This window comes from Jaculus jaculus, chromosome 1 (assembly GCF_020740685.1).
Source record: "Jaculus jaculus isolate mJacJac1 chromosome 1, mJacJac1.mat.Y.cur, whole genome shotgun sequence".
Classification (NCBI taxonomy): domain Eukaryota; kingdom Metazoa; phylum Chordata; class Mammalia; order Rodentia; family Dipodidae; genus Jaculus; species Jaculus jaculus.
Window position 1 is genome coordinate 51,650,259 of NC_059102.1, and position 24,050 is coordinate 51,674,308.

The following is a 24,050-nucleotide window of genomic DNA, read 5'->3' on the forward strand; positions in this document are numbered from 1 at the left end:
GGCTTTGCAAGCAAGCACCCTTAACAACTGAGCCATATCCCCAGCCCTGTATATTTACTCTTGTATTTCAGATAGGGTCTCATTCTAGCCCAGGCTTACCTGGAATTTACTCTGTAACTCCAGGATGGCCTTGTGCTCAGGGAAATTCTTCTACTTCAATCTCCAAGTGTTGGGACTGGAGGGAGTGTACCAGCATTCCTAGATTTATATTTTGATTATATGTGTCCCACATTACCCTCCCTATTACCAGAGGCTACACCACAGAAGAGGATGACATCCCTCCCCAACAACTTGTAACTGAAATCAGCACATTAGGGAGGAGAGTGGCTCCAAAGCCTCCCCTGTCTGTACCAGAATGTTAACTGATCCCATCATGTGCAGGTCTTGGACAGGTAACATTTGGCATGAGTTCATGAGTGTTGTGTCCTTGTCATGTTTGGCACCCAGCGTTCCACAGTGCTCCCCCCCATCCTCCACTTAGATTCTTTCCACCTTCCATGATGTCTCCTAAGCCCTGGAAGGGATGACATATATGTCTTATTTAAGCCGAGCACTCACCAGTCACTTATGTTCAGAATTTGAGCAGTGATGATTCTCTGCATTGGCTATATCCCACTGCCTAAAAGAAAAAAAAAAAAAGAAAGAAAGAAAGCTTGTCTAACAGAGTCTGGGGCAAAACTGATCTGTGAGCAGGAAGATAAATATTTAGAAGACAGTTTGGCAACATAATTCATTTATCAATATAGCAATAGTACGTTCTTCCTTGGAGCCAACATTCTCCCCAGCCCTGGGCTTTTGACCTGGTTTTCAGTATGAGACATTCACTCCCTTCCATGGAGCAGACCTCAAAGCTAATCATAAAGCTGTTGGCTGATTACCCATGTAACCTTCATACAATTTTTGCACTAGAGGTTGCATCTTGCCTGGTAGATCAGTATTGTAGAATGCAGGATTCACTGCTGGGTGGTTGTTGTTGCTGGCTTTTCTCTACCAGCAGCCTGCATCATACCTTCTGGCTCCATGAAAACTAGCCAGCAGGAGAGAAGCTTCTGTCTCAACTCCAACTTGATTTTCAATGTCCTGTACCATCAGGTGTGGTGTCTTCAGCAATGCGATCTTACCTCTCAGTCCTGGTAGGCAGCCAGAAGCCACTGACTGCAATAGCCTACTTTTTTTTTTTTTAATTAATTTATTATTTTGCGCTAAGGTCTCACTCTAGCCCAAGCTGACCTGGAATTCACTATGTAGTCTCAGGGTAGCTTTGAACTCATGGTGATCCTCCTACCTCTGCCTCCCGAGTGCTGGGATTAAAGGCGTGCGCCACCACATCTGGCTGCCTGCTTTATTTTTAAGGCCTCAGAGGCGTCCCTGACCAACAACTCACTGAAAGGTATGCCATACCTGGCAATGCTATTGTTGTTTGATAGGCTATGGGTACTATTAACAGTATTGGTGCTCTCTAAGTCAGCTAAGAACAAATAAGCTTAGAGAGTTTACTTAGGGTTCTCCTTGTTAACAGACAATACCAAGTATTGATGAATGTATAGAACAGCTGAAAATCTCATACACTGGTCAAATGTAAAAAGGACAATTACTACAGCCAACTGTAGCAATGTATTAAAGGTTTGAGATATGCTTACCATATGACTCAGCCATTATACTCCTGGATATTTATATAAGAAAAATATGAACATATGCTAACAATGACTGATGCAAAACTGTTCAAAGTGGTTTTTCTGTGTGTGTGTGTGTGTGTGTGTGTGTGCGCACATACACACATGTGCACATTTGTGTGTATATGATGCATATGTGAGTGAGTGCACTTGTGTGTGGAGGATATAAGACAACTGTAGGTATCATTTCTTGACCAAGATGGACTCCCTAGGAATAATATTGTTCCAGAAGGAAAAATATGAACGTTACAAAAAGAAAGGCGAGAAAAAGCTAGGCATGGTGGTGCATACCTTTAGTCCCAGCACTCGGGAGGCAGAGGTAGAAGGATTGCTGCATGTTTGAAGCCACCCTGAGACTACATAGTGAACTCCTGGTGCTACTGGGCTAGAATGAGACCCTACCTCACAAAACTAAAATAGGGCTGGAAAGATGACTTAGTAGTTAAGTCACTTGGCTCCAAAACCTAAGGATCAAGGTTCATTTCCCCAGTATCCATGAAAGCCAGATGCACAAAGTAGCATATGCATCTGGAGTTTGTTTGCAGTGACTGGAGGTCCTGGTGCACCCATTCTCTCTCTCTCTTTAAAAAAAGAAAAAGAAAAGAAAGAAAAAGGAAAAAGTGAGAAAAAGCAGTCACAAAGATAAAAGGTGAGAAGAATGGGTCATGCAAGTAACAAAGAAAAAGTTCCAAGACAGAGTGTCAGGCATCACAGGGAAGCAAGTAAGGCAGAAGTAAAAAGTATCCATTGGATTTGAAAGTCAAAATGCTGGGAGTGGGCTTAAAATTGGTGTTATAAACTGTCAGAACCTGCAGGCTCAGATTTTTGAAACTGTTTTAGTCAAATGGCTAAAAGTCCTATCATCAACCAAGTGACCCTATCCAAAGATCCCATTTTCTTGTTTCCTCCTCTGATAAAAATTTTGGAACATGGGGGCTTGCGAAATGGCTTAGCGGTTAAGGTACTTGCCTGCAAAGAAAAAGTACCTCAGTTTGATTCCCCAGGACCCACATAAGCCAGATGCACAAGGTAGAGCATGCGCCTGGAGCTCATTTGCAGTGGCCCATTCTCTCTCTACCCCCACATCTCAAATAAATAAATAAATAAGAAATTTTAAAAATTTTGGAATATGAAGGCTTTGCTTTGGGTTTTTATGTTACTTGTACCTTGCTTCTAGAAACTACAATGATTGTTCCTCATTGAGGCTGAAACATGAATACAGAGTGAGATAATAATACAGTGATAGCTTGGAGCCCAGACTCCCTTTTAGAAACTCATAATGAATAGCATATCACAAGCTCTGAAAGTCTAAATGAAGAAACTTGATCATTTTGTTTAACTCAATATTATCCAAAGTTATTTGAGCCTCTCTCTCTCTCTCTCTATATATATATATATATATATTTAATGACTGAGACTCCCTGGCACTTCCTTTGAGAAAAAAAAAAAATGTCTCTGAGGGCAATAGGGCTCACTGAGAATTTATGAACATAAAGGGAACAGAGGTAATCTTTATGTAACTATCTCCACCTTGAGGGAGTGGAAAGCCAGACTATGAACATAAGGAAGGAGTAATGAGCATGTGAACTCTATGTTAAGTTGAACACAGAGGGGAATAATGCAGAGCCAACAGAAGAAAGGTTTAGCTTACACCAAAGATTTGAGGCCAGGACAACTTGATGGGGATCTTGGAAGGGAAAGTTTTGGGGACTTGCTAATGTTGCTGAGAAGACAAAAAATAATAATGCTGAGTAACTTGAGGAGTCATACTATGTGGATGGAATCAAGAGAAAATATTGACTCTGTGCAGATAGTATAGATTGAGAATGGTTGAGAATGATTTTATCATAACAAAGTACTATGGTTTGAATATAGTTTGACATGTCTCAAACTTGGAATTTGGTCCCTGGTCTAACAAGGTAGAAAGATGATTACATGATAGCACCAGCGCCCTTATGAATGAATTAATGCAGCTCTTGCAGTACTGAATTACTGTGAGAAGTTATTATAAAGACTCCTCCTCGTGTTTTCTCTTCCTCAAGCACCCATCTGTCCTTCTACTTTCCTACCCTGTTACCATGCTGCACAAGACCCTCCCCCACTCCCCCAAAAACCTCCCAGTCCTGGACTTCCAGCCTCCAAAACCATGAGGTATGTAAGCTGGACCCCATTATTCTGTTATGGCAACAGAAAGCAAATGCAGACTGCTGAGGAACCACTGTCCTAATTGATAAGTGATGAATGAGGAGGGAGGCTATGGGTCCAAGAGAAGACTGAGCCAGTAGGAATAAAACTCCCGAAGCAGAGTGTGCTGAGCAAGGAACAGAAAATCTGAGCCATCACTTCTACTAGAGAACTCTTGGCAGCTAAATATCGTCCTGTTAGGGCCTTAACATCATTGATATTCAAATCATTTGGTACCTTATCTTTATAAAGCACATTGGCTCTTCAGAAATACAAGGAAATGAGCACTTTCTAATGAAGCCCTGAGGGAGGTAGTACAAAGCTTTACCACTGCATACAGGAGTAAGGAGAGGATATTTTAGGCCTAAACTAAATGAGAATATTCAAGACTGGTTTAAAGTAATACAGGCAAAGAAAAGAATCATAATTGCTAAGAAAAAGTAACAAATTAAAAAAATAGTATCCAGTATCAATTTTTCTTAAAAAAGTTAAAATGGTAGTCAAGTGTTGAGGAGAAAAAAAAATGGCAGTCAACAGCCAACAGAATCAGAAAGTAGGAAGCAGCCGGGCATGGTGGCACACCCCTTTGATCCCAGCACTAGGGAGGCAGAGGTAGGAGGATGGCTGAGAGTTCGAGGCCACCCTGAAACTACATAGTGAATTCCAGGTCAGCCTGAGCTAGAATAAGACCCTATTTCGGACAAGAAAAAAGAAAGGGGGCTGGAGAGATGGCTTAGCGGTTAAGCACTTGCCTGTGAAGCCTAAGGACCCCGGTTCGAGGCTCGGTTCCCCAGGTCCCACGTTAGCCAGATGCACAAGGGGGCGCACGCATCTGGAGTTCGTTTGCAGAGGCTGGAAGCCCTGGAGCACCCATTCTCTCTGTCTCCCTCTATCTGTCTTTCTCTCTGTGTCTGTCGCTCTCAAATAAATAAATTAATTAATTAATTAAAAAAAAAGAAAAAAGAAAGGAAGGAAGAAAGTAGGAAGCAGCAGGAATAAAAGAATGGATGGCAGCCGAGTAGTTGAGGACTAAACCCTTGAACGTGGAGTCAGGTGAGTGGTCCCTTTTCATGCTCAGGGTGAAGACTGAGGCTTGGGGAAGCTTGATGGAATTGTGGCTGTGGCTGGGTGGAGGGGAAGAAGAACAAAGTGAAAGAACAGAGACTGGACTTGCATGTCAGGAGCTTGGGTTTGATGAGTCTGTCAGCTGAAAAGGATGTGAGCTCAGAACGTAAAATGCTATGAAGCTGATTATCTTTCATGATTTTAGTAAAGCGGAAGGAACGGATGTCTTTATTTCAGTGTATTTTGTTCTGAAATCCCTGCAAGGATTGGCTGACTTCTCACACGGGAACAGAGGGGATAACTAATGCTACAATTCTCACAGGTTTAGAAATAAATGTGATGACATCTTGCTTGAGGGCAGGAAGCTCAATTTTTGAATAACAACTTTATTGAGGGGTAGGTGTCTCAGTACACCCCAAAGCTTGGCTTCTTGAGTACCACTTCCGCGGGTTCAGGCACCAAGTTAAAATGGGGATGAAGCTCCCACAGTCAAACGGAGAACCTGCCTTTTACCATCAATTCTGCTGGCTCCAGTAATAGGGGCAAGACTATTGTTACATTTCCTGAATTATTTTTTATCTATATAGGTAAATGTCTATCAAAGAACATTTAGATATTTTTAAAGGCAGAATCATGACTCTCTTACAAATAAAAAGGGAACATGTGCCAAAAGACTTGAACTTTTTTGCCAAGTAATCAGTTAGTTGTTCAAAGGAAAATTCAAAGACCCATACACACTCTTACATAGGTAATAAGGAAAACTGAAATTAATTGAAAAATTTAGCAAACCTGCATAAGCATAGGGAAATAAATGGTCCCTTGACTAAGTGGAATTCATTTGTACATTGTGAAGTAGGATCATTTGAATTGCTACTAATTTTCTAAATTTGCTGTTATAAACAGATCCTAGATCATTAAAGTTTCATAAAATCCAACTTGTACTATAAGACTATACAACATTACAACTAATCAGAGAATGTTCTAAGACCCCCAAATGCTACAGTTGTCACTATTTTTCGTTATACATCCCACCTTCATAAGATAGCCTACTTTTCCTGTCTTGGGTTTTTAAAGCCATATCTTTGCTCCCATTTTCCCTTCTGAAAGTTGACCCTTTGGGCATCAAGCTGTTCTTTGCCAGATTTTCTATAGAATTGTAATTGTGTTGATTTCTTTTTTTTTTTTAATCCTTCTTCTTGTGTTAGCCAGGAGCTCTCTGTGATCCTCTTACTTCAGCCTGGGGAGTACTGGGAATTGATAGACATGCACTACTTACCACACTGGGCTTGATTTTGAGGGGATTGTTTGTTTGAGGCAGGTGCTCACTCTCACACAGGCTGACCTGGAACTCACCCTGCAACCCAGGCTGGTTTTGAACTCATGGTGATCCTCCTACATTATCCTTGTGAATGGTAGAATGAAAGGTATAAACCACCATGCCCAGCTCATGAGCTTGATTATTAAAAGAATTATTCTCCCATTTATTTTCTGCCTATAAAATGACTAGTTGCAATGTTGCATAGCCATGTAGTACATTTTCTGGAAGCTAGCTCTGTCAAGGAGGAAACTATGGGTCAGGAAGTTATGGTAACAGAACAAATCTGCTATAAATAACTAACCATGCTGTTTAGAAAGAGAAGAAGGAGCAAAGGTCTGGGCAGAATAAATGGGGATTAGGGACATTTACATAGGGTTAGCTATTTAGTAGTAAATAAAGAGGGCTGGTTGAGAAAGGAATAATGCCCTGGGAAGGTAAGACTAATATAGTCTGTCAGGGTAGTCTATCCCACTATTAAAAGATCCGGGACTACTCAGTGCTATGAAGAAGTCATAGCTATCCTTAGTCACAGAAATCTATAGTATTTCCTTTGTTCATGGCCCAAACTAAACAAAGAAGATATGCACTTGGCACCCTAATCCTCTACAAAAACAAAAGAGTCTTTATCATACATTTCATGCTTTGTTAGCTTCAGGAATTCAGAAAAAAAAGAAAAAAAAAAAACAGGAGTAAAGTATCAAATTGCATTGTTCTTCCCTTTGCATTCACCCTGCCATTAAAACATTGCTCTAGAATGGATTTCCTTCTTTGTCTTTGATTCCTCAGAGTTCTATGGCCTATGACAATAGAACATCTCTCAAGAATGTTTCAGACAAAACAGAAGCCCAAGGGCCACCTTAATCTTCTTGAGTTTCTGAGGATCTTGAAATTTTTAGAGCACCTAGAATTGTATGAAAACATCTAGCAACTTGACTAGTTTCAGTAAAAAGACTATTGCTTACACTTTTGGCTTACTATAGGGGAGTAGAATCCCTTTTTGAAAAACAAAGGTTTGAGGCTGGAGAGATGGTTTAGTCGTTAAGGGGCTTGCCTGTGAAACCTAAACACTCAGGTTCAATTTCTCAGTACACAGCATAAGCCAGATGCATAAAGTGGCACATGCCTCTGGAATTTATTTGCAGTGCGTAGAGGCCCTGGCACACACATTCTACACTTGGGGTAATCTTGAGTGTAACTCAGTTACTCATTTCTCCTCAGAATTTCTTGGCCTCTGCTTTGATATTTTCCCTCTTCAGGAAAGCACATGGCAGATGCCATGTGTATTCTTTCTAAGTCTCTCTACCTATATATCTAAGCTCTATCCTCCACATGCTTGTTGCTTTATTTCAGGTTTTTCCCCCAAACCTCAATTTCTCTTCTGCTTTGATATTTTCCCTCATTAGAAAAGCACATTGTAAAAAAAGAAAAAAAGAAAAGCACATTGTTATTTTGGTGAGTCTTGTGTCTCCCTGGTATTCACCTCTATGAAAAGAAAGCTTTCTAACCAAAAGTGAGATGTATATTAAATCAAGGGGCAGAAAGATGTACATTGAGAAGGTTTGTATTCTTTCTAAGTCTCCCTAGCCACATATCATCCAGGTTCTATCCTCCTCATGCTTGTAGTTCTACTCCGCTTTCCCTCAAAAAAAAAAAAAAAAAAAAAAAAAAAACCTCCAAAACTCAGTTTCTCTTAAATGGATCTCATGGACCATGTTGTGTTTCCACATGAGAGCATTTTTTCCTACTTCCCATGTGTTTAGCCTCGCTTCCTAGACCCAAGTCTCCCTTAAATAAACCCCACAATTTATGATTTTCCCCCAAATAAACTTAATAATTCATAATTTATCCTTTTTGAGTCCTTCTGTATTAATTCTTTATTAAGGTAGGACAGAACCCAAAATGTGGGGTACACAAATTCTGGGAGACTTCTCCTGAACCCCAAAATCCTGCATCACTTCTATTGTTCTTTGGCTAAAAGGACATGTTATGCTCATCAAAAAACCTAATGATTGGGGAGATGACTCAGCAGTTAAAGGTGCTTGCTTGCTTGCAAAGCATGTCAGTCTGGGTTTGATTCTCTCCAGCACCTGCATAAAGCCAGACACAAAAAGGTGGAGCATATATCTGGCATTTGTTTGCAATGGTATGAGACCCTACCCTACTTTCCCCCACCTGACACACACAAGGCACACACATAAAAAATATTTTTAAAGCCAGGTGTGGTGACCCATGCCTTTAATCCCAGAACTTGGGAGGCACAGGTAGGAGAATTGCCATGAGTTTGAGGCCATTCTGAGACTATAATGAATTCCAGGTCAGGCTGGGCTAGAGTGAAATCCTACCTCGAAAAACCAAATACACACACACACACACACACACACACATACACACACATATATTAAAGGCTTCTAAATGTATATATTTATGCCACTTGACTAATATAGATCTCACTTTTGGTTAGAAAACCTTCCTTTTTTAATAAACATTTTATTTTATTTTGAGAGAGGCATATAGAGAGAATGAATTGGTGTGTCAGGGCCTCCAGTGCTGCAGATAAACTCCAGATATATGTGCCATCTTATGCATCTGGCTTACGTGGGTCCTGAGGAATTGAACCTGGGAACTTTGGCTTTGAAGGCAAACATCTTAACCACTAAGCCATCTCTCCAGCCCACCTTCTTTTCATAGATGGAGGTGAATACCAGGGAGACCCAAGACTCACCAAAATAAGAGAAAGTCCAAGGCTGAGCACTTGGTGAGTCATCTCTGCCAGTGGCAGATTGAATAGGAGTGCTACTCTCACTACTGGCCAGAGAACCTTCTCTATGGAGACACTAAAGAGCAGTAGACACTAAAGAGTCTCAAAACTCATTAAAGCACAAAACTCAACACTAAAGGTGATTTCTATCATGCCCTCCAAGACTCAGGGTACATGATAGAAAAGAGAGAAGAAAGAATGTAAGATCCACATTGTGCATAGGCTTTCTTTGGGGCACTGTCCTTCCAACTTGAACTTGTAGGTGCATCCATGACCCCACAGTGGTTACCAATACCTCCACATGGGCCATGCTGGTGCAGGGAACAATGAGAGGTACTGCTTCAAACAAGGTGGAAGGTGAGAAGTGACACCCAAAGTTATCCTTTGACTTCTATACACATGCCCACACTCTCACATATGAACAGATACATACATAAAGATACTAACCATAAAGAAAGATACATTAGATTCACCAAAATTTAAATGTTTGACTTATCTGGAGACAGTATTTGAAGAATCCAAAACAGAATCAGGAGAAAATATTCACAATTCATTTATCAAAGGGTTTATATACAGGGTATAGGCATAACCCCTATAAAACTGAATAATGAAAAAGACAATTCAAATTTATTCATCACCTAAATTAACTTTAAATAGATTGTCAGGTGGTTGCAGGTAGATAAGGTTGGTGGATTCATTTGATATGAAGTAGAGGCATCTTTTTTTTTTTTGTTTTGTTTTGTTTTTAAATGAGGTAGGGTCTTGCTCTAGCTCAGGCTGACCTAGTATTCACTATGTAGTCTCAGGCTGGCCTTGAGCCCACAGCAATCCTTCTACCTCTGCCTTCCAAGTGCTGGGATTAAAGGTGTGCACCACAGCACCCAGCCAGAGGCGTATTGGATGCAGAGGGTTTAAGCTACCATCAGGGAATGAAGGAAGAAATAAGGGAGACCAAAGAAGCAACTGGAAAAACCAGTTCAATGCAGTTAGAGTTGGGTATACTTTGTTTTGGTGAAGGGGTCTGCTTTTGCTGCATAACAAACCCCCAGAACATCTCCATGACACAAACTGCACCCATTTATCAAGCCTCTGAGTTGAGATGAAGCAACTCTACTTCAGACTGCAGGAGCTGGGGCAGCCACATCCACACTTCTTTGGATCAGCTGACAGGGCCATGCTCCATGTGCGGGTTCTAGGGCCCAGAACAAGGGAATAGCCCTGTCCAGACATTTTTCTCATGGTGGTGTAAGAGGAACCATGGAAAAATCTTCACTGGATGTACCAATCTCAAGCTCCTCCTTGATCTGAGAAAGACACATTGGTTGTGACTAAAGTCCTTGAGAAAACTACCTACCTTTGGAGCAGTGCTTTTCAGTCAGAGGTGGTCTCTCACAGGAGTACACTGACAATATCAGGAGGTATTTTGGTTATCATCATAGGGATAGTAAGAAATGATACTAATACCTACCAAACAGAAGCTGGGGATTTGCTAAGTTTCCTACTATTTTTTAAGGACACCCTCTCCATGGAAAAGAGTCATACAGCCCAAAGGTCATTTGTGCTCAAGTTGAAAAACCCTGCTTTAAAGGAAGAACTTGCAACAGTAGAGATTGGATATAGAAAAAGATGAAGAACTGAGACCATTTATTCAATCTATGCTAGATCTCAAATGTCAGTGACCTTGTTAGGATCCTTCATTGAAAATCTAATCATGAATTATCACCTAAAAATGATGAAAATTTGGAACTTCTGAGCCAAGCTTGCAAGAAAACTAAAAAATAAATAAATAAAAAGTAAAAAACAAAACAAAACAAAAAAAAAACGTAAAAGCAAAATATATAAACATGGCCCTCTCAACTTCCTTCCAAACTTTGAGTTTCTGACTCTCTTCCATGTCTGGGCTCCCAAGTGTTACTCATAAGGAACAACAGTATATGTATAAGTGCTTCCAAGTGCTATAGTTCTGTGAACTTGTATTATCATTGTAGCACACATGTGTCATTGTCAAATGTCTCTAATATCATTTCTAAAGAAGTTCTGAAAGGGAAAACTTCAGAAAGTATTCTCAGTAGGTGAGTCAACCTCTATAACATTGCCTAATCTTAAAACTAGTCTTTGTTGGATCATGAAATAGGTAAGAGTAATGACTCTCCCTCTGGCCTGACTGTCAGTTATAAGTCATTGTTGGAATTATGAAACTAAAAACATAACAAGGAGATACTTGTGGAGGGCAGGTGTGGCCAAATCCTTCATATTTAGATTTGTTCATAAATTATATTTCTAGTAGCCAAGATTTTATCAATACCCTAGCTGGAAATTTTAATCTTATAATATGCCTGTCTTTAAAGATTCTTCTAACAATTTTAAGTGATTTTTATTTATTTGAGGGAGAGAGAGAGAGATAGTGAGAGAATGGGTGCACCAGTGTCTTCTGCTGCTGCAAACGAACTCCAGATGCATGCACCACCTTGTGCATCTGGCTTATGTGGGACCTAAGGAATTGAACCTGGGTCCTTTGGCTTTGCAGGTGAGCACCTTAACTACAAAGCCATCTCTTCAGCCCATCTCCTAGTAATTCTGCTTTAAGAACAAAATAGATCAAAAACAAAAAGAGAGCAAAGCTATCAAATTATTAAGAATATTTTAGCCGGGCATGATGGCACATGCCTTTAATCCCAGCACTCAGGAAACAGAGGTAGGAGGATTGCAATGAATTCAAGGCCACCCTGGGATTACATCATGAATTCTAGGTTAGCCTAGGCTAGAGAAAGACCCTACCTCGAAAAACCAAGAAAAATAAAAAAGAATCTTTTTTTGTGAGACTGAGGCATGACTGTGGGTATTCTAAAATATAACTTTCACCGTGATGTAGGCCATTGGCTAATGTCATTCAGTTAACAGTTTCCCTTCAGAAAAGGTAAAGCTAATGTAACATATTGGATGCAGATTTAAAGAGAGAGATTTAAAACAGAAGCCAGGATGCTAAGAAAAGTCCAGAGTATTAATATATGTCAGGTTGGATTTGGTTGACATATATGAGCCTTGGATTACAGCATTTGCCTATTGGGGGCACATTATTGGAGTAGAATCTATCTAGTTTCAGAAGAAGAAAAATGAATAAATAACAATAATACAGGAACTTATTAAATCCTAACTGACCACTCACAAACTCTTTTGGAAGGTCAGAGATCAGACCCTGAAACCATGCAGCCAAAGGAATATGCACACTGTGGGTGGAGCTCAGCTTTTGTGGGTCCCTCACACCACTGTCAGCTCTAGCACCTGGAACACCTTGGACTCTGAGGCAGAAGTGCCTTCACTGCTTGGGTCAGAAGATCAGTTCTTCTCTCTGTGACCCCCTCCTCAAACTGCATCTGAAGAAATCTGAGTCTCATGTGGATACATATTAATAGAATATTAATAATGAAACAACAAAGATTTAAATAAAATGGAAATATATTCCTTCAAAGTAAAATTACAGACCAGAGATTCGGAAGTAGAAGGGGACAAAGTGGTGTGGTGTAGAGGCCAGCGTCCCCTGACCTTCTTTCTTCACACTATAGATCTGACCTCCTTGTCCCAGGTAGCCCTGTCTACATTCGAAGGAGGGACAGAAGAAATAAACAACACACTTTTGTTGTCTCTTAAAGACTGTCCCATAAGGTGAGTGCATCCATAGGGAAAAACTCACCTTACAGGTGAACTGTAAGCATTTACTATGTCAGTTGTTTTAGCCTCCTTGGCCCTGTGAGAGTCCAGTTATACTGGTCCTGTTTGAAATTTTTGCTTACCAGGACAGTGAGTATCCACTCATTCTACCCGAGTCAAATTCCAGTTTCCTACACTTGCTTCTGGTCCCAGCATCAGTCTACCACTAAAATTCCTTATTTTCTTTTGAGTATGTCAGATCTCCATCTCTGATAGCTAACAACCAAGGGCCACCATACAGGAGAGATGAACTGAGACTCATATTCTACAGTGAAGCTGTGTTCTCAGGTTGGCACACAAACTCTCACAGAGCCCCAAATATGAACTGAAAGCCCTCTCTATTCACTGTCCGCCAATCTGTCTCCCTCCCCCACAAGTAATTGGTTGCACTCAGGCTTTTGGTTTCCTTAAAGTCATTTCCTCCTTATTCCAGACTCCTAGCACTTTGTAGAAGAACTTAATAGTAAACAATATGTGGGTAATAAAATATTCAGTTTACCAATGAGATAAATGATATTACTAATTGGGTTATAGGTTATTATTTTTTTTTGGTTTAAAATAAAATGCATTATGTTACCAGGAATAAACTGTTTTTTTTTTAAATTCAAGCACGTTAAATACTCTGCTTGTATTGACTAAGTTGTGATTCCTACTTGTTCTTATAAAACTAAAAACATAAATATCTTCTTTATGTTATCTTGCAAAATATTTAAAAAGAAGACTTGTGAACGCTAACAAAGATCAGATCAAAGAGTTTCCCACACTTATGGTTAGAGCATAAGTGGGGAATTCATGGATAAAAAACATATTTTCATTAATATTTTAAAAACGATTAACTCACAGTGGAATGGCCTAAGTAGGGCCAAGGGAAGGGATTAAGTAAAGGAAGGGTGGGAGGAGGGTTAAACAAAATTGAAGATGTTGTAAATAAGCCATATGGAAACATATTTCTTTGAATAATGGTGCACCCAGAAGCTATAGATTATTACTAGGAAAATTTTAGTGCCAGGGTGGGATGCCTTCCAGTGAGTTGTTAGCCAGGGAGGTCCCCAGTGCCTCCAAAACAATACAGACCACTGCTAAGGTTCTTGGTTGCTAACCAGAACTAGATGATAAGACCCTATTGCTGAAGACTCCACATGCTTGGGCTGCAGGTCACTGAGAAATCAAGCTGGAGTAGAGCTGGAAAGAAACCTCTTCCCTGTTGACTAGCTGTCACATAGCTTAAAAGAGCTATGCTACATGCAGCCCTATGGGAGAGAGAGAACTCATCAGTGGTGTTAAACAGCAGTGGACACTACAAGCCCTATGAATGGCCAGCCAGGTCATATGTGCCAACCAGTGCAACAGTGGAATGTCTGTTATGGGAGAAACCAACTCTTCTCTAATTAGACTGGAGGCCTACTCCACATGAGGGAATACATGCTTGGTAATGGAAACCTAGTCAAATGTCTATGGCTGGGGAGTTCATGAACTCTAGGGAAGTAACACTGGCTGTTGTATGCCCAACAAACTGCCCTGTAAGCACTTTTCAAATGTTTGTATCTATATATTAGTGTTACTTTCACTTTTTTGTGTTTTTTTTTTAAATTTTTGTTTTATTTTTACTTATTTGAGAGTGACAGACAGAGAGAAAGAGACAGATAGACAGAGACAGAGAATGGGCACACCAGAGCCTCCAGCCACTGCAAACAAACTCCAGATGCGTGCACCCCCTTGTGCATCTGGTGGGTCCTGGGGAATTGAGCCTCAAACCGGGGTCCTTAGGCTGCACGGGCAAGTACTTAACTGCTAAGCCATCTCTCCAGCACTACTCTCACTTTTGATTAGAGAAGCTTCTTTTCTGATGGCAGTGACCACTTGGGTGACTCAAAAGTCACCATAGTACTGAGAAGATGTGACAGCGGAGTGTTCAGCACTAACACATCACACCCTCCAAGTTTCATGGTCCATTGCAGAAAAGATGGTGGAAAGAATGTAAGAGCCAAAGGAAGGGGAGGACTGCTTACAATACAATCTTCAAGACACAAAATGGCCAGTAGTGATCTCATAGTGCCTGAAACTACTTACATTAGACCTTCTTAATAGGAGGAAAAGATGATGACATCAAAATAAAAAGAGAAACTATTTGGAGCTTAAGTTACATGATTGTTTCACACCTTTATTGAAATTCATTTTTTATGCCCTACTACCTCCTCTGTATCAATATTTATTTTCCCTTCCTATTAATTCTGTGGCTCGGTGTGCATTCTCATATACTCAACACTGACCACCAGAAATTCAATCCTTTAAAACTGTTATTATTTTTGTTTGTATTGAAAAATTTCAAATATATGCAAAACACTGAAATTATATAAGGGTCCTTGATATACCCATCACCCTGCTTTGAGAAAAATCACATGGGCCTCTTATTCCATTTATATCATACCTACCACCCAGCACCACCTTTTACCCCAAATTTTTTTGAAGTAAAAATTTTCACCTATATGTATATGTTGCTTTTGCCAGTATAACCATCTCTGTATTATGTCAGTTCCTCTGCTCTTTGTGCAGTTTTCCATCTGATTACCAGCTCCTATATAGAAGCTGTGTATCTTGCCAGGTTGTGTGTGTGTGTGTGTGTGTGTGTGTGTGTGTGTGTGTGTGTGTGTGCCTTACTTCTTGAACTTCATCTCATCATGATCACACCAGGCAGAAATCCAGTACATGTGAAGTGTGGTGTCTACATATAAAAACCCATAATGGAACTAATGGGGAAAACATGTCTAATAATGTGGACAAGAGAAGTTATCAAATAGTGAGCCATCCATGTAATAACTATTCATAAGCTTGGGTCACATAAATATTTAAGAAAAGAAGCTGGAAAACAAGTCCCCCAAATCTTGAATTTTTTGTTATATACTACTTCACTACTAGTAAAGTCCATTCCCAATTACATAACATCTTAGTTAATGAATTTTTTATTTTTATTTTTTGAATTTCACTTAAGCCTGGCATGGTGGCTCACACCTATAATACTAGCACTCAGAAGGTAGGAGATTGCTGAGGCCAAAGCCAGACAGAGCTACAGTAAATTCCAGCTCAATCTAGGCTGGAGTGAGACTCTGCCTCTGGAGAAAAAATATGTAAAAATATTTTAACTTTCATTGACTATATCACTACAGTTGTTGCTAAAACTTCTATGACAGCTTTATTCAAACTTACCTCATCCTTCCATACTCTTAAAGCAATGGCACCACCCAGTGGTAAGATTTAAAATGCTTTCTCACACTATTATAACTTAAAAAATTTTCATAAGCTCTGGGATATTATTCTCAATCAACATATTTATATTTAAAGAAGTGATAAGGGGATGGGAATATAGATTCCCTGGTATGATGTTTGCCTAGAATGTCTAAATTCTTGAGTTTGATCTTTAGCAGCACATAAACTGGGTATGGTAGTACATGCCTGAATCCTAGCATTTGGGAAGTGAATCAGAAGTTCAATCTCATCTTTGGCTACATAGAGATTGAGGCTAGTCTGGAATACAATATATGAGATCCTATTTGTAAATAAGGAGGAGAAATTTGCTTTTAGTTTATCTAACCATATTTAAATTTTCAATACACAGTGTGTAAAGATTTCAAAAAACTGTGAACTTGTATGTACTTTAAGTAAGTAAAACTATGTTAATTTTACTTAGTCTAGAAAGTACTTTTGGTGATTTTTAAAAAATATCTTATTGATTTATAACAAAGAGAAAGGGGGGAAGAGAGAGGTAGATAGAGAGAATGGGTATGCCAGGGCCACCTGGCTTATATGGGTACTAGAGAATCAAACCTGGGTACTTAGGCTCAGCCATCTCTTCAGCCCCTTTTGGTGATTTTTAATTTTATTTAATACCTATTTTTCCACAATAAAGCTAATGAAAAAGGAGCCAGGTTGAAATATTGGTTTACGAGTATTTCCCATTTACTTAATTTTTTTAAATAATGGTGGCTTGGCTTTTGAATGACACTATAGACTCATGTGTTTGAATCCTTTATCCCTAGTTGGTGGCACTGTTTGAGAGGTTTGTAGAAGCTGTAAGAGGTGGAGCTTCAGCCCGGTGGGGTGATGCACACCTTTAATCCCAGCGGAGGTAGAGGTAGGAGGATCACAGCGAGTTCAAGGCCACCCTGAGACTTCATAGTGAATTCCAGGTACAGGTAGGAGGATCACTGTGGGTTCAAGGCCATCCTGAGACTTCATAGTGGATTTCAGATCAGCCTGAGCTAGAGTGAGACTCTACCTTGAAAAACCAAAAAAAAAAAAAAAAAAAAAAAAAAAGAAAAGAAAAGAAAAAGAGGAGGAGCTTTGTTGGAGGAAGTGTGTCACTGGGGTGGGTCTTAAGGTGTTATGGTCCAGCCCCACTTGTTGCTCTTGTGCTTTCTACTTCCTCCCTGCTGACGTAAAAGTGGGATGCCAGCTGTCTGTTCCACCTGGATAGGCTTCCCCTTGAGACTGTAAAACTGAAGTAAATCCTTTCCTGTTGTAAACAGCTTATGGTGGTGTGTCTTGTTGGGCAATGTGAAAGTAACTGATACAAATAACTGTATTTATTTATATATTTATATATGAATGTATGTGTGGTATGCATACATGTTCACGTATGGAGTGTGTTTGCACACTTGTGTGTGGAAGACAGGTTGATGTTGGGTGCCTTCCTCAGTCACTTTTTTACCTTATTGTTTGAGGTTTCTTGTGATTCACCTACCCTAGCTGGCCAGTAAGCCCTAGGGATTTTCCAGTCTCCATATCTTCAATGCTGGAATTACAACAGGCACATGCCCAGGAATTTTATATGGGCACTAGGGATCCAAACTCTAATCTTCATGCATACACAGCAAGCACTTTACCCACAGAGACATCTCTATAGTTTTCCCACTTATTTTAGTGCCCAAATTAGAACCTTTTGAGACAATGTGTTGAAAACCAGACATTATTAGAAAGAACAGATGAATTATATTTATTAGACATTTTCCTAATGGGAAGACAGGGGCAGAGATTTTATGTTCCTTTTGTTGCTCATTCTGTAAGTATCCTCCTTCCCTTTCTGAATGCAAAACCAAGTCATTTTTTAGAAAGGTAAACTGGGCGTGAGCGATGGATTAGCAGTTATGGCACTTGTCTGAAAAGCCAAAGGACCTAGGTTTCATTCCCCAGGACCCATGTAAGCCAGATGCACAAGGTGGTGTATGTACCTGGAGTTCCTATGCAGTAGGTAGAGGTCCTGGCATACTCATTCTCTCCCTTTCTCTCCTTCCCTCCCTCCCTTTCTCTTTTTCCCTCTTTCTCTCTCTCAAATACAAAAATAAAATATTTTTAAAAAGAGGTAGGGTGAGAGAGATGGCTTAGTGGTTAAGGCGCTTGCCTGCAAAGCCAAAGAACCTAGGTTCAATTCCCCAGGACCCACATAAACATAAGGTAGCACATGCATCTGGAGTTCCTTTGCAGTGGCTGGAGGTCCTGGCTTGCCAATTCTCTCCCTCTGTCTGTTTCTTTCTCTCCCTCTCAACTTAATAAAACATTTTTAAAAATAATTTTAAAAAAATAAAAGAAGAGGTAAAACTACTTAGGATTTACTGTGTAGCTTCAGAAATTAACACAGTGTGATATTATAGTAAAAGGAAGACATCCAGATTGCTAAAACATAATATTTGATATTCAGCAAAGGTTCCCACATAATTTAGTGGGGGGAACAATTACAAATAGGCACAAAGAAATGAACCACAATCCATATCTCACACTTTCTACAATCTGAGGGCTGGGGAGATGGCTTAACGGTTAGAGTGCTTGCCTGCAAAGCCAAAGGACCTAGGTTTGACTCCCTAGGACCCATGTATGCCAGATGCACAAGGTGGCACATATGTCTGGAGTTTGTTTGCACACGTATGTGCCACCTTGTGCATCCGGCACACCCATTCTCTCTCAAATAAATGAAAGAATCAAGCTGGGTGTTGTACACACCTTTAATCCCAGTACTTGGGAGACAGAGGTAGGAGGATTGCCATGAGTTCGAGGCCAGCCTGGGCTAGAGTGAATTCCAGGTCAGCCTGAGCTAGAATGAAACCATACCTCAAAAATAAATAAATAAATAAAAGAATCAACTTGAAATAGATCAGAAAGCCTAATGCAAACCCAGAACTAGATGAAAGTAAATATCAAAGAACATAGTATAAAGGTTTCTTAAATAAAATGAAAAACACAATAAAAATACTGATGAGACTGAACATCAAAATTAAAACATTTTAATATTCAAAAGACAAAGGAGGTCTGGAGAGATGGCTTAGAGGTTAAGGTGTTGCCTGTGAAGCATAAGAACTCATGTTCGAATCTCCAGGTCCCACATAAGCCAGGCACACAGTGGCATAAGTACACAATGTCACACATGCACCCAAGGGGCACAAGCGTCTGGAGTTTGTTCACAGTGGCTGAAGGCCCTGGTATGCCCATTCTCTCTCCGTGTCTCTTTGCCTCTCTCTCAAAATAAATTTTAAAAGATTTTTAAAAAGACAGGTAAGAAAAAGAAAAGGAGAAAAATAGTTGAAAGCATATATCTGCTAGAAAACTTGCCACACACACACACACACACACACACACACACACACACACACACACACACATCTTTAAATAATAAAGTACAAAAAATAGTTTTTATGGGCAAAATATTTTTTTATGTATGTGAGTATGGTGTATGTGTGTTGATGCATGTGGGCACATGGGTGAGTGGGTATGCATGCACATGTCTGTAGGTATAGAGGCCAAATGTTGATATCAGTCTCTTCTTTGATTGCTCTTATCCTTTTTATTTTTTTCACTGAGGCAAGGTCTCTCACTTGAGTCCAGACACAGCCCAAGTATCCCCAGGATACACTGCTGTTATCTCTGAAACTGAAACAGTGTGTGTCACTGGAATGTTTTTAATTTTTTTGAATGGCTAAAATAGGCAGGAAAAATTGAAAAGAAGTAAGAAGTTGCCTGCAGGAGGAAGGGCCATTGAGGAAGCAACCTAGATAATAACAGAGATAACAACCATCTTCTGTCCTTTTTAAATCCTCCAATCTCTCATGGTAACTGATGGTGGAACCCAACAGATACTCTGCTATAAAGAAGAAATAGGGGCTGGAGAAATGACTTAGCAATTAAAGTGCTTGCCGGCAAAGCCTAATGACTAAGGTTCAATTCCCCAGTACCCATACAAAGCCAGATGCAGTGGCACACACACATCAGGAGTTCATTTGCAGAGGCTGGAGGCCCTGGCATGTCCATTCTTTCTTTCCCTCCCTCCCTCTCTCTTTCTGCTTACAAATAAAATAAATTTTAAAAAGAGAGATAATTATGTTTCAAGAGAGTAGCTTGAGTACTAGAAAATAATTTGTAGAAAGTATGGATGCAGACATCAAGCAAATGGCAATTCTAGGTTGATAACCTTTAAAAAAACTTTATTTATTTGAGAGGTAGAAAGAGGCAGAGAGAGGTAAAGAGAAAATGGGCATGCCAGGACCTCCAGCCATTGCAAACAAACTCCAGACGCATGCGCCCCCTTGTGCATCTGGCTTACATGGGTCTTGGAGAGTTGAACCAGGATCCTTTAACTTTTTAGGCAAACACCTTAACCACTAAGCCATCTCTCCAGTCCATAACTTTTAATAATATGAAAATTAAATAATTTCAGGTGGCTTTAGCTTAATCTCTGTTATTAAATTCCCATTCTTTCATCTAATGTTTCTAATATATATTGGTTACTGTTACCTAGATTCATTATGTCATTCAGGGTTATATATAGTCAAGTTGTTTTATGATTTTTTTTTCATTCTTTTAAAATTTATTATCTGGGAGTCTGAACAGAAGAACGCTTTTTCATCAACCGTTTGGTAATTCTGAATTACAATTTGTTCAGGAAATCCAGAAGAAATTTGATTATTTCTCTTAATCACTTTTCAGAGTTGGCAATTTAAAAAATTTCCAAAGATAACCCATATGTCAGTGGCTTTTAATATTAAAAACTCATTACATATTTTAATCCATTGCATACAGTATTCTCATATTCAAATTGTCTCATTTTAGACCAATGAACCTTCACCCACTTTTTGTTTTATGTAATTTTTAGTTGTTTGAATTATTCCTGTAAAAATTTTTAATTTTACTTGTCTGTATGTGTGTGTGCACATGCACGAGTATGCACATGTGCATATGGTTGCATCAGGTTCTGTCTTGCTGCTGCAAATGAATGCTTTATGTGAATGGCTGGGGAACTGAAACTGGACAGGCAGGCTTTGTAAGCAAGCACCTTTAACCTGCTGAGCTATCTCTCCTGTCCAATTCAATTGCATCCCTCTCATTAATTCTATCCCTCCTATTTGATTCTACATCTCTGTGCTTAGATGAAATGAACAACTTATCTTGAGCTTTTCCTCAGTTGGTAGTAAACATCTTAATTTTCTAGAATAGTCATGAAATGTCTTCTCCATCAATACAACAAAGCTAGTTTTAATTACTAAATTTAATAAAATTGTCAACTCTAACCAAATTGATAAGTCCAGTATTGAAATCTTGGGTATCCTCCTTACAGGGAAGAGGAATAATGATGCAAAAAATTAATAAAGTAACAACAACTAATCATTCAATCTAAAAAGAAATAGGACTTTAAACCAGTTTATTAGAACATTACAATCCCCAAAGAGGATTTAGCTTAATTCCTACTGTTGAAATGATAGCTATGTCTTTAATATGGGAGAACAACAAGAGAACAAATATAGATCCTGAAATTCACCTTCTTTGGAAAACTTCTTGAATTTATTTTTAAAAATATTTTATTTTTATTTATTGATTTGACAGAGAAAGAGGGAGAGAGAGAGGGAGAATGGGCACACATGGGCTTCCAACCAGTGCAAAGGAACTCCAGATGCATGTGCCCCTTGTGCATCTGGCTAATGTGGGTCCTGGGGAATAGAACCTGGGTCCTTTGGCTTTGCAGGCAAATGCCTTAACCGCTAAGCCATTCCTCCAGCCCAGAAAACTTCTTAATCCTCCAAAAAGAGTTAGTAGTATTTTGATCTGCAGTAACACTGTCTTCTTCTTCTTATTATTATTATTATTGGAGAGGTGAATAAAAAGGTAATTAACAGCACCTCCAACTGGATGACCAACCAGGTCAAGACTTAAGGAAATATCTTTGGTGTCTTCTTGCCTATTGTGTTCTATTGATTACCCTTAAAACCTCCCCAATCCTGGCCTTTTTTTCTTTTTGTCCATCACTGCTTCAGTTTAAGTTTTCAGTTTAACTGGCCTCCTATATGCTTCCATTTTCATGCTTTAGTTTTCATACTCCTGCCAAAGTAATTTTTCTAAAAACTGATCATGGGCTGGAGAGATGGTTTAGCCATTAAGGTGATTGCCTGTGAAGCCTAAGGGCCCAGGCTGGATTCCCTAGCACCCACAATGCACATGGTGACACATGCATCTGGAGTTTGTTTGCAATGACTAGAGACCCTGGTCATTCATTCTCTCTTTCAAATAAATAAATGAAAAATTTTAAAACACTGGCAAAAAATTTTTAAAAAACTCTTCATAGTACTTATTTAAAATCTTTAAGTCTTGAGCTGGGCATGGTGGTACACACATTTGTTCCCAGCCCTTGCAAAGTAGAGGTAGGAGGATTACTGTGAGTTTAAGATGACATAGTGAATTACAGGTCAGCCTAGGCTAGAGTGAGAACCTACCTTGAAAAACAAAAACAAACAAAATTTTAAGTCTTGTTGCCTTTAGAGGAGAAAGAATCTGAATCTCTTAATATGGAATATGATATAACCTTCATGATCTAACTTCCTGTCTTTCTACAGGCCTCCTGTATCATTCCCAGTTCCCTCAGGTCTCACACCCAATGCTCCAAAAACACAAACACCCAAAGAACTCTCATTACAGTACACTCCAAGTCCTCTGCATTTCAGCAAGCTGTTGCCTCAATTTGGAGCAATGTTTTTTCCTCAAATGGGTAATTAAGATTTACTCTATAAACTGGGCCTTTAATCCCAGCATTCAGGAGACAGAGGTAGGAGTATTGCTGTGAGTTCGAGGCCAGCTTGGGACTAGAGTGAGTTCAGGTCAGCCTGGCTTAAATTTAGTGAGACCTTACCTTGAAAAGAACAAGCAAACAGATTCATTCTGTAAAAGCTAGCTCAGATATCACTTCCACGGGGAAGCTTTATCTGACTCCCTTACCTCCCCACAGGCTCCATGGCAGACAATCACATTGATCTCTATACTATATGGCAGCTGCTCTCTCTCATGTACATCCTCATGTATTTGTTTCCCCTGTACCATGCTTGACTATTGTTCTATTAGTAATCCCAAATGAAGGTTTGCTAATGAAATAAATGGAGTTGAATAATCTTAGCCCAGCATTTTCAACCATCCTTTCAAAGCTGTACTGTCATATATACTCCCAACATCTTATAACTGGGCTTCCTGCTCTTCACATTATAAGACATTCACATTCCAAACACTGTTTGGGGTCAGTGATGGTATCCCACTGTAATTTTTTTTTTTTTTTTCGAGGTAGGGTCTCACTCTGGTCCAGGCTATACTGGAATTAACTCTGTCATCTCAGGGTGGCCTTCAACTCACGGCGATCCTCCTACCTCTGCTGGGATTAAAGGCGTGCGCCACCACGCCCGGCTACCCACTGTAATTTTAATTAGCTCCTAAATTTGCTAACAGTTGTATCATTAAGGAAATGCTTTTTTTGTTGTTGTGCTTATTTTTACAAAGAGATTTATTATGGCATTATTTAAGTACCATACAATTCACCAATTTATATTGTACAACTCAAATCATTTTTAATATAACAGAGCATTGTAAGAATCATTATCACAAGCAATTAATAAACATTTTAAACGTAACTCCCCCCCCCAAAAAAATCTGACAGTAGTTACGCTCTATTTCTCCCACTTCCACCCTCAGAAAACCACTAGTTTAATTCGGAATAGATTTAGTTTATTCTAAACTTTCAAGAAATCATAGAGCGTGTGGTCTTTTGTGACCCGGCTTCTCTTGCTGCACGTGTTTACAAGATGCGCTTAAAACTGTTTCCAAAGTATCAGACTAACACTAATATAATTTAGGGAAAAAAAAAAAAAAGCAATCATTACCATATTCTCTTCTCCCCATTCCCCCTCTCCCCCGCGCCGCCACCACCGGGTGCATTTTTACCTGACGGCAAAACACAAAGGGCACCCCCTCCACCCGCACCCGGCGCTCGGGGAACCCGGATGCCCGAGGCCGGCGCGCCGCCCGAGCGCCCGCCAGTCCGCGCCGTCGC

General features: G+C 39.7%; 1 protein-coding gene across 1 annotated transcript in view; it reads right to left on the minus strand.

Moving 5' to 3' along the window:
- Positions 1–24,024, minus strand: part of Il33 (interleukin 33) — a 191,090-nt gene extending 167,066 nt beyond the window's left edge. The window contains exons 1-2 of the mRNA XM_045139113.1: positions 23,942–24,024; positions 559–619 (exon numbers count right to left, since the gene is read on the minus strand). The gene's annotated coding sequence lies outside the window, so the exon portion shown is untranslated. The remainder of the gene's footprint in view (positions 1–558; positions 620–23,941) is intronic.
- Between the last annotated feature and the right edge of the window lie 26 nt (positions 24,025–24,050).